The 10,467-nt window shown below is 38.9% G+C and overlaps 1 pseudogene; it reads right to left on the bottom strand.

Moving 5' to 3' along the window:
- Positions 1–1,538: 1,538 nt before the first annotated feature.
- LOC126956160 (importin subunit alpha-8-like) lies at positions 1,539–7,959 on the bottom strand (annotated as a pseudogene).
- Between the last annotated feature and the right edge of the window lie 2,508 nt (positions 7,960–10,467).

Here is a 10,467-nt window from a genome sequence, read left to right as displayed (position 1 = left end):
TGCGCAGGCTCAGTTGATTTGGTTCTTTTCCCGGGCATGGGAATTTTTCCCGGGCACGGGAAAATCTGTGATGAAGAACCCGGAAACAACAGGGACTGCTCCATCTTGTTCACCTTCCTCCATCTTGTCCCTTTTCCCTCACCCAAACACCAATACTATATTGAATAGGAGTGGTGAGAGAGGGGATCCTTGTCTTGTGCCAGTTTTCAAAGGGAATGCTTCCAGCTTTTGCCTATTCAGTATGATTTGGCTGTGGGTCTGTTATAAATGGCTATTATTTTGAAATATGTTCCATCAATACCTAGTTAATGGAGAGTTTTTAGCATGAAGGATGTTGAATTTTATTGAAGGCCTTTTCTGCATCTATTGAGATAATTTTTTTTTTGAAAGTATTGAACATTTTATTAATGTTAAGTTTTGAAAGCTTTATATTTGGGGTACACTAAGATATAGGACTGCTGCTGCTTAAAGAAGTTATCCTTTAGCATTAGGTTGTTGTTGTGGGAAGTCAGGGACCCCGAACGGAGGGACCTGCTGGAGCCGTGGCAAAGGAACATAAATTTTGAAGATTTCATTTTAATATGGACATTTATCAGTTCCCAAATAATACCTTTATAATTTCTTATGCCTGTCCTTACTTTAATCTCTTAATCCTGTTATCTTCATAAACTGAGGATGTACGTCACCTCATGACCACTGTGATAATTGTGTTAACTGTACAAATTGATTGTAAAACATGTGTGTTTGAACAATATGAAATCAGTGCACCTTGAAAAAGAACAGAATAACAGCGATTTTTAGGGAACAAGGGAAGACAACGATAAGGTCTGACTGACTATGGGGTTGGGCAAAAAGAGCCATATATTTCTTCTTGCTGAGAGCCTATAAATGGATGTGCAAGTAGGAGAGATATCGCTAAATTCTTTTCCTAGCAAGGAATCGTAATATTAACACCCTGGGAAAGGAATTCATTCCTTGGGAGAGGTCTATAAATGGCCTCTCTGGGAGTGTCTGTCTTATGCAATTGAGATAAGGACTGAGATATTCCCTGGTCTCCTGCAGTACCCTCAGGCTTATTAGGGTGGGGAAAAACTCCGCCCTGGTAAATTTGTGGTCAGAACGGTTCTCTGCTCTCAAACCTGTTTTCTGTTGTTTAAGATGTTTATCAAGACAATATGTGCACCGCTGAACATAGACCCTTATCAGTAGTTCTGCTTTTACCCTTTATCCTGTTCCTTCAGAAGCATGTGATCTTTGTTCTGCTTTTTGCCCTTTGAAGCATGTGATCTTTGTACCTACTCCCTGTTTTCCACCCACTCCCCTTTTGAAACCCTTAATAAAAAACTGCTGGTTTGAGGCTCAGGTGGGCATCATGGTCCTACCGATATGTGATGTCACCCCCGGCAGCCCAGCTGTAAAGTTCCTCTCCTTGAACTGTCTCTCTTTATTTCTCAGCCGGCTGACACTTATGGAAAATAGAAAGAACCTATGTTGAAATATTGGGGGTGGGTTCCCCCAGTGGGTTGTTGGTTTAGGAGTTATGGAACTTGGCTATTTTTTGCTAAGCATTCATAATCTATAAATTCACAATCTTGGTTTAGGACTTGGCTCAGTAAAGTTAGGCTCTCATCTTCTTCCTCACCAAAGTGCTTCTCAATGATGTTCAAAGCAGACTGGCCAATCTAACAGTTCTCATGCAGTTGTAAAGCCTCAATTCTATTGATCCCACTGAGTTCTTCTATCAGAAAACATAGGATTTCCATCTCAGACCATTTCTCTGCCACCTGGAGGATGCAAGAGATGACATCGAGGATGATGAGAACAATTTTAACATCTGGGGCAATGAGCAGATTCACCAGTGGCTCCGGGACCCCAGAGTGGAGGATCAGCTAAACCATGGTGACCCACATTGCAAAGTTAGCCACCGCCTAGACAGCCTCTTTCTGGACTTTAAATTCTCCACTTTTTTTTTTTTTTTTAGCAGAGCCACCAAGGGAGGCAAGATGTTGTAGCAAGCAGCTGCTGGGTGTGGTGAGAGGGCCCTGCCACCATATTGCTCAAGGCCTAGGTCACCTCCTTCTGGATGAAGGGCCTGTTGTGCTGCAGGAGCTGGGGCAGCATGTTCAGCATGCCCACGTCAGTGGCCATCTGTTTCTGCTCATCTGTGCCTGTGATAATGTTCCCCACAGTACAGAGAGAAGGGGTCAAGACATTGAGGTCTGAGCTGGTCATGAGTGCTACAAGCCTGGGCAGGACCCCCGTGTCAACTACTTGGCTGATGCACTCTTTGTAGCCATTGGTGAGGTAGGACAGCACCCAGCAGGCTTGAGAGAACCTTGTCGTGGTGGTGCTGCGGGAGTGAGAGGGCCAGCAGCATCTGCTTCACTGCAGTTTCGCAAGGGCATGGGGTCTTCTTTTGGCACAGGTTCGACAAGGTCCAAATGATGTTCCGCAGAAATGTGATTGGTAGGGTGGGTGAAATCAGGGCCAGCAGATGTGGGATGGCATTGCTTGAGATGATGTTATCTCTGAACTCTGGGCTGTCACAGGGTATACTATCAAGAGCCCACTTTGCCTGTTCACACACAGCCACACTGGGGGAATACAGGAGCTTGATCAAGGGCTGGATGGGTCCCCCTTCTACCATAGCTCAAATCTGCTCGGAAGTCCCTGAAGCAATGTTGGTCAGGGCCTAGGCGGCCTCAAACTGCAAGCAGGGGTAAAGTGATGACTTCAGGAACTCCACCATCCTGGGAACAAGGAGTGCTTCAATGATCAATTTCAGAGGGGGGTTCTTTTCCCGGGATAGCATTTTCCTGTCTGTCTGGGTGGCCTGGAAACAAAGGACTGAATCTGAGCTATTCACACCTTTGATTATTTCACCCAGAGTGAGGCCAACTGCCACCCCTTTGGCTGGTTTTTTGGAAGCTGTGTCAGGGAAGAAGCTGGTGATATTCCTTCTCTTTAGGGTCTGTTCATCTTTCTTGGCCTTTCAGTCCTCCAGGCTGACTGCCATCCTCTGCTGTCACCTCAGAGATGTATCTTTTCCTCAGTACTTAAATTTTCTCAGCCTCTTTTCTGGAGCATCTAAGGTTGCTTTTTATCATTGGTTCTGTTTAGGTGATAAATTATGTTTATTGATTGGTGTATGTTGAACCAGCCTTGCATCCTAGAGATGAAGTCAACTTGATTGTGATGCATAAGCTTTTTGATGTGCTGCTGGATTTGGTTTGCCCAGTATTTTATTAAAGATTTTTGCATCAGTGTTCCTCAGGAATATTGGCCTTAAGTTTCCTTTTTTTTATTGTATCTCCACCAGGTTTTGGTATCAGGATGATGCTGGCCTTAAAAAGAGTTAGGGAGAAGTCCCTCCTTTTCAATTATATGGAATAGTTTCAGAAGGAATGGTAGCAGCTCCTCTGTACCTCAGGTAGAATTTGGCTGTGAATCCATCTGGTCCTGGGCTTGTTTTGGTTCATAGGCTATTAACTACTGCCACAGTTTCAGAACTTGTTATTGGTTTATTCGGGGATTCAATTTCTTCCTAGTTCACTCTTGGGAAGGTACATTTGTCCAGCAATTTCTCCATTTCTTCAGATTTTCTAGTTTATTTGTATAGAAGTATTTATAGTATTCTCTGGTGGTTATTTGTATTTCTGTGGGGTCAGACAAATAGACCAATGGAACAGAATAGAGATCTTAGAAATAAGAGCACACATATACATCATCTGATCTTTGACAAACCTGACAAAAACAAGCAATGGGAAAAGGATTCCCTATTCAATAAATGGTCCTGGGAAAACTGGTTATCTATATGCAGAAAATTGAAACTGAACCCCTTCCTTACACCTTATAGAAAAATTAACTCAAGATGGATGAAAGACTTAAATGTAAAACCCAAAACTATAAAAACCCTAGGAGGAAAGCTAGGCAGTACCATTCAGGACATAGGCATGGGCAAAGATTTCATGACAAAAGCATCAAAAGCAATTGCAACAAAAGTGAAAATTGACAAATGGGATCTAATTAAACTAAAGAGCTTCTGCATAGCAAAAGAAACTATCATCAGAGTGAACAGACAACCCACAGAATGGGAGAAAATTTTTGCAATCTATCCGTTTGACAAACGTCTAATATCCAGAACCTACAAGGAACTCAAACAAATTTATGAGAAAAAACAAACAGCCCTATCAGGAAGTGGGAAAAGAATATGAAAGACACTTCTCAAAAGAAGATATTTATGCAGCCAACAAACATACGAAAAAAAAACCTCAACAGCACTGATCATTAGAGAAATTCAAACCAAAGCTACAATGAGATACCATCTCACACTATTCAGAATGGCAGTTATTAAAAAGTCAAGAAACAACAGATGTTGGCAAGGCTGTGGAGAAACAGGAACACTTTTACACTGTTGATGGGAATGTAAATTAGTTCAACCATTGTGGAAGACAATGTGACGATTCCTCAAAGACCTGCAACTAGAAATACCATTTGACCCAGCAATCCCATTACTGGTTATCTACCCAAATGAAAATAAATAATTATATTATAAAGATACATGCATGTGTATGTTCATTGCAGCATTATTCACAATAACAAAGACATGGAATCAACCCAAATGCCCATCAATGACAGACTGGATGAAGGAAATGTGGGACATATACACCATGGAATACTATGCAGCCATACAAAGGAATGAGATCACGTCCTTTGCATGGATGTGAATGGAGCTGGAAGCCATTATCTTCAGCAAACTAACACAGGAACAGAAAACCAGACACCTCATGTTCTCACCTATAAGTGGGAGCTGAGCAATGAGAACACATGGACACAGCGAGGGGAACAACACACACTGGGGTCTGTCAGGGGAGCGAGGGGAGGGAGAGCATCAGGATAAATAGCTAGTGAATACAGGGCTTAATATTTAGGTGATGGGTTGATAGGTGCAACAAACCACCATGGCACACGTTTACCTGTGTAGCAAACCTGCACATCTTGTATATGTATCCTGGAACTTAGAATTAAATAAAATTAAATTAAAGCAGAATTTCAAAATTTTGATGAAGTCTAATTTGTTAATTGTTTAAATGGTTCATGCTTCTTTCTCACCTAGGAATTTTTGCTATATCTAGAGTGTAAAGGTTTTCTTCCATGTTTCCTCCTGGAAATTTTGTAATTTTTGCTTGTTTAGATCTTCTCTAATATGAGTACTTAAGGCTATACATTATGCTCTAAGCTCTGCTTTAGTTTTATCCCACACATTTTGATGTTACCATTATCATTCCATTTAAAATATTTTATAATTTTCTTTCTGATGTGTTCTTTGACCCATGCATTATTAAGAGGTATATTGTTTAATTTCTAAATGTTTGGGAATTTTCCTTATATCTTCCTGTTATTGATTTCTAATTTAATTATCTTGTAACAGAACATACTCTATATGATTTCAATCTGATTAAATTTCCTTGTGGCCCAGAAAATGGTCTATTTTGGTTACTATTGTGAATGTACTTGAAAAGGATGTTTATTCTTTTTTTGAATATTATATTCTATACATTTATCAGTTGGGTCCAGTTGGTTGTATTTTTCAAGTCTTCTGTGTCTGTACTGATTTTTTTTGTGTACTCGTTTTATTAACTAATGAAAAAAACTGTTGAAGCTCCCAATTGTATTTGTGGATTTGTTTACTTTCCTTTCAGTTCTATCAGCCTTTTCCTTGGATATTTTGAATCTCTGTTACAGGATACACACACATTTAGGACTGTTATATCTTTTTGATATGTTTACCCCTTTATCATTATGAAGTTTACCTCCTATTCTTGGTAATATTCCTTGTTCTGAACTATACTTTGTCTGATGTTATCCATTCCAATTTTTTTTTACAATGAATTTTTGCAGAGTATATCTTATTTTGTCCTTTTATCTGTAATCTACTTCTTGTAGTCTACTCTGATAATCTGTTTTAATTAGAAAGTTCAGACCATTTACATTTAATGTGATTATTGATATGGTTGAATTTAAAACTACTATTTTGATACCTGTTTTTTATTTGCCCCATCTGTTCTTTGTTCCTTTTTTCCTCTTATTTTTTTTTGGGGGGGGTCAGTTGAGCATTTTATAATATTTCAGTTTATCTCCACTATTGCTTATTAGTCATACTTAGGTTTTTGCTTTTGTGTTTTAAAGGTTATTTTTGATTCTTGAATGCGCATCCTTTGCTTATTAACTTCTACTGTGGGTGACAGGGTTTGCTACCTTTCCCCGACTGACTTAAGGCCTTTGTTCCACAGAAGAGGAGGAGCCAGATGGGTTTTGTGCCTTTTTCACTTTACTGATGGAGGCCCTCTTCTCCTGCCCTGCCCCAAATATTTCTCATGTCCACTTGTCGTTCTTCTCCACACACCCCCATTGGAGGTATGTGGAGAAGAACTGCAAGTGGGCATAAACCTCCTTCATGTCTGAAACTCCCAGGGCTCTATGATGTCCTACTAGCCCAAATGAGGCCTAGCAACTTAAAATTTTAAACTGAATTCGTCTTACCCACTTCTATGATGTTCAGTATCTCTTCCCCCAGTACTCTGCCACAATTAAGCCAGTGCTTGTATCACCTTGGAGGCTCTTATCTTTCCTTGGCTTTCAGTCTATTTGGTTGCTCTTTACATCAGCTCTCTAATGAGATTAAGAAATATTCTGATTCTATAGTTCATACATTTTTCTTGTACTTGGGACAGGAATGATACCTTCCCAGCTAAACACTATGCAGAAACAAAACTCTTGCAATAAGCTTTTATGCAGGCATTAGTCATGGAAAAGCTGAGAAGCCAAACAGGGGTTGGTGAGCAACTCAGAGACTAGCAACATTAGATAGATTAGGCTGGAGAGAAAAAGAGAAGAGGTGCTGGTAAGCCCAGTAGCTAGGTTAATCCTGCAGAACCTAGGACCATGGAAGCTTGTCTGTCAGGAGCTGGAGCCATGGAAGAAACATAGACATCACTTAAGATGTCACCTGAGGCATAGAAGGAAGGAGGAAAATATTCTGTCTTTTCCTCTTCACATTCAGTTTCCTGACAGTGTTTTCCATTAGTCAAACTAGCTATCTCCAACAGACATGGAAACTTGGAGAATATAGCATGCAGACAACAGATAACACCCTTATTAGAAGAGAGCAGGAAAAGAATAAAACATAGAGCTGAGGCCAATCACAGGTGTTTATCCTCTATTTCTGAATGATGTGTTTATGTTTCCCCATATTGATTTTCCAATTTTAGACATTATCTGTTATTGACTTCCTGACATAGAAAATTTGGTTCTCTTCCACTACTCCTCTCTTCCCCAACCCTAAACTTCCACTATCTTGCAAATATTATTTATATTGCAAATTTTTGTCTAAAAATAATGAGTGCTACATTATTATAAGTACATATGTAGATGTTGTCCACTGCTGAATAATGTAATATAGTATATTAAAATGTTGTTTTAGCTAGGTGCAGTGGCTCATGCCTGTAATCCCATTATTTTGGGAGGCCAAGGCAGGAGGCCTGCTTATGCCTGAAAGTTTGAGACCAGCCTGGGCAACATAGTGAGATCTTGTTTCTACAAATAATAATAATGATAATAAATTAGCCAGGCATGGTGACATGTGCCTGTGGTCCCAGCTACTTGAGAGGCTGACATGGGAGGATCGCATGAGCCTGGGAGGTCAAGGCTGCAGTGAGCTGTGATCATGCCACTTGTACTTCAGCGTGGGTGACAGAGTGAGACCCTGTCTCAAAATAAAAGTTGCTTTAATGTGGTAAAATGCACATAATATAAAACTTACCATCTTAATAATTTTTAAGTGTACACTTCAGTAGGGTAAGTATATTCAGTTTGTTGTCCAACCAATCTCCAGAATTTTTTCATACCTGTTAAACGACTTTCCATTTTCCCCTCACCCGAGCCCCTGGGAACAACCATTCTACTTTCTATTTTTTTGAATTTGACTTCCCTACAGATATCTCATGTAAGTTGAGTCGTATGATTTTTGCCTTTTTGTGACTGACTTGTTTCACTTAATTAATGTCCTCAAGATTCATCCAGGTTGTAGCATGTGTCAGAATTTCCTTCCTCTCTAAGGCTTGATAATATTTCATTGTATTACATACCATATTTTGTTTATCCATTCATCCATCAATGGATGTTTGGGTTGCTTTTACTTTTGGTTATCGTGAATAATGCTGTTATGAACATGGGTGTATAAATATCCCTGAGACCCTAACTGCAAATCTTTTCACTAAATATCCAGAAGTAGAGTTTTTGATTCATATGGTATTTCTATTTTTAATTTTTTGAGGAACCATCATACTGTTTTTCATAGCAGCTGTACCATTTTACCACCAAAAGTTCATAAGAGTGCAGATGTCTCCACATCCTCACCAATATCTATTTTCTTTCTTTCTTTATTTTTCAATAGCAGCCATTCTAATGGCTGGGAGGCAATACCTCACTGTGGCTTTGATTTTCGTTTCCAAAATTATTAATAACATTGAGCATATTTTCATATGCTTATTGGCCATTTGTATATCTTATTTGGAGAAATATCTATTCAATTCCTTTGCTGGGCTTTTCTATTTCTGCAAAAAAACATCATTGGGATTTTGATAGGAATTGCGTTGAATCTGTAGATCACTTTGTAGAGTATTGACATCTTATTATATTAAGTCTTCCAATCTATAAACACAGGATATCTTTCCATTTATTTGTGTCTGCCTTAATTTCTTTCAGTGACATTTTGTAATTTTCAGTGTGCAAGTCTTTTGGCTTGCTTATTCTGAATATTTTATTCTTTTTGATTCTACCATAAATGGAATTATTTTCTTAATTTCCTTTTCAGATTATTCATTGTTAGTGTGTAGAAATATAGCTTTTTTGTGTGTTTTGATTTTGAATCCTGTAACTTTGTTGAACTTGTTTATTATTTCTAACAGGTTTTTTTTGTGGCATCCTTAAGGTTTTCTACATACAAGATTCTGTTGTTTATGAATAGAGATAATTTTAATTCTTCTTTTTGGATGCTTTTAATTTCTTTTTCTTGACTAATTGTTCTGGCTAAGACTTCTAGCACTATGTTGAATAGAAGTGTTGAAAGTGAGCATTCTTGTCTAGTTCCTGATCTTGTGGGAAAGCTTTCAGTCTTTCACCTTGACTATGATAGCCGTGGACTTTTCCTAGGTGGCCTTTATTGTGTTGAGGTAGTTTTGTTGAGTGATTTTTTTTCATTCTTAAAAGTTATTGAATTTCACTAAATACACATTCCAATATTTTAAAGACAATTTTTTTTACTCTGAAGTTTAAAATTGTTTGCCTGATTTTCTATGTACCTATCACCAATTTTTAATCCCGAAATGCTCCAACAGATCAATGAATTACTTATCAAAACAGTCAAACACATCAGGTAATCTATCAATTAATTTTTTCCCCTGATGACTTTGCCTCTGATGCCCTCTATTCTATAGGCAGAACTGGTTGCTCTGAAGGCTGAGCCCTCTCAGCTGTTATACTGGGACTTCACTTTAGCACCATCCAGGGAATTCTTTTTGCCTGTCACCTATTTGAATCTCCTGTTTCCTCTATCCCCTATCTTATTCTTTATTTTGATAGAGCATAATTTATAGTAACTTTCTTTATTATTATCCATGATGGGTAGTTTGGTTGGGCACAGAATTTCAGGTTGAAAATATTTTTCCCTTAATATTTTGAAGACATCAGTCTCTTCTAGTTTCCAAAGACAAGTCTTAGACATTGTCCGATGTTTGGGCAGTTTATTCTGGAAGTGCTCTTACAAGACAGATAGCGGGAGCAGACTGGTGGCATGGGCCAGAGAGCGTCAGAAGTCAGATGACTGAGAGAGTCTCCATCTGGGGACCATTCTCAGAGTTTGGGGGATTCTTTCTCCTTTTTCATACCTGTATTCAGTCCAGGTCAGTTGCCAGGTATTCCTTTTATAAAGGAAGTATTAGTTATTCTTGTGAGGGTAAGCATTGTTTTAAGGTTGCGTCTATGTTGAGTGGTCTTGTCCCCAGGGCAACCAGCATTTTTAGGTCTCATTGTCATAGAGACCCAGTAATTACCAGGCCATGGTTGGAAATCTTAGGCCAGGTTGCACCATACTGCTAAGTGAACATATAGTGTAGACCCTGTGAGGTACTTGAGAGGGCCTTTTGGCCATCATTAATCTTATAGCAACAATATGTCTCTTATAGTATACACACAATGTAATTTTGAGATGTTTAATGATACACTGATGCAAATCATTTTCTTCTATCCGAAAACTTTAGGTCTTTTCTTTCTCCCCTGCCTACTGAAGAATTACCATAACATGCCTTGGTGAGAGTCATTTTTATTCATTTTGCTATGTACTGTGTGGACCTTTTCAAACTGGCACTCACGTCCTTCAGGTCTGGGATTTTTTGACATGCATGCTAT

Source organism: Macaca thibetana, chromosome 6, assembly GCF_024542745.1.
Source record: "Macaca thibetana thibetana isolate TM-01 chromosome 6, ASM2454274v1, whole genome shotgun sequence".
Lineage (NCBI taxonomy): Eukaryota > Metazoa > Chordata > Mammalia > Primates > Cercopithecidae > Macaca > Macaca thibetana.
This window is presented reverse-complemented; position numbering and strand designations above follow the sequence as displayed.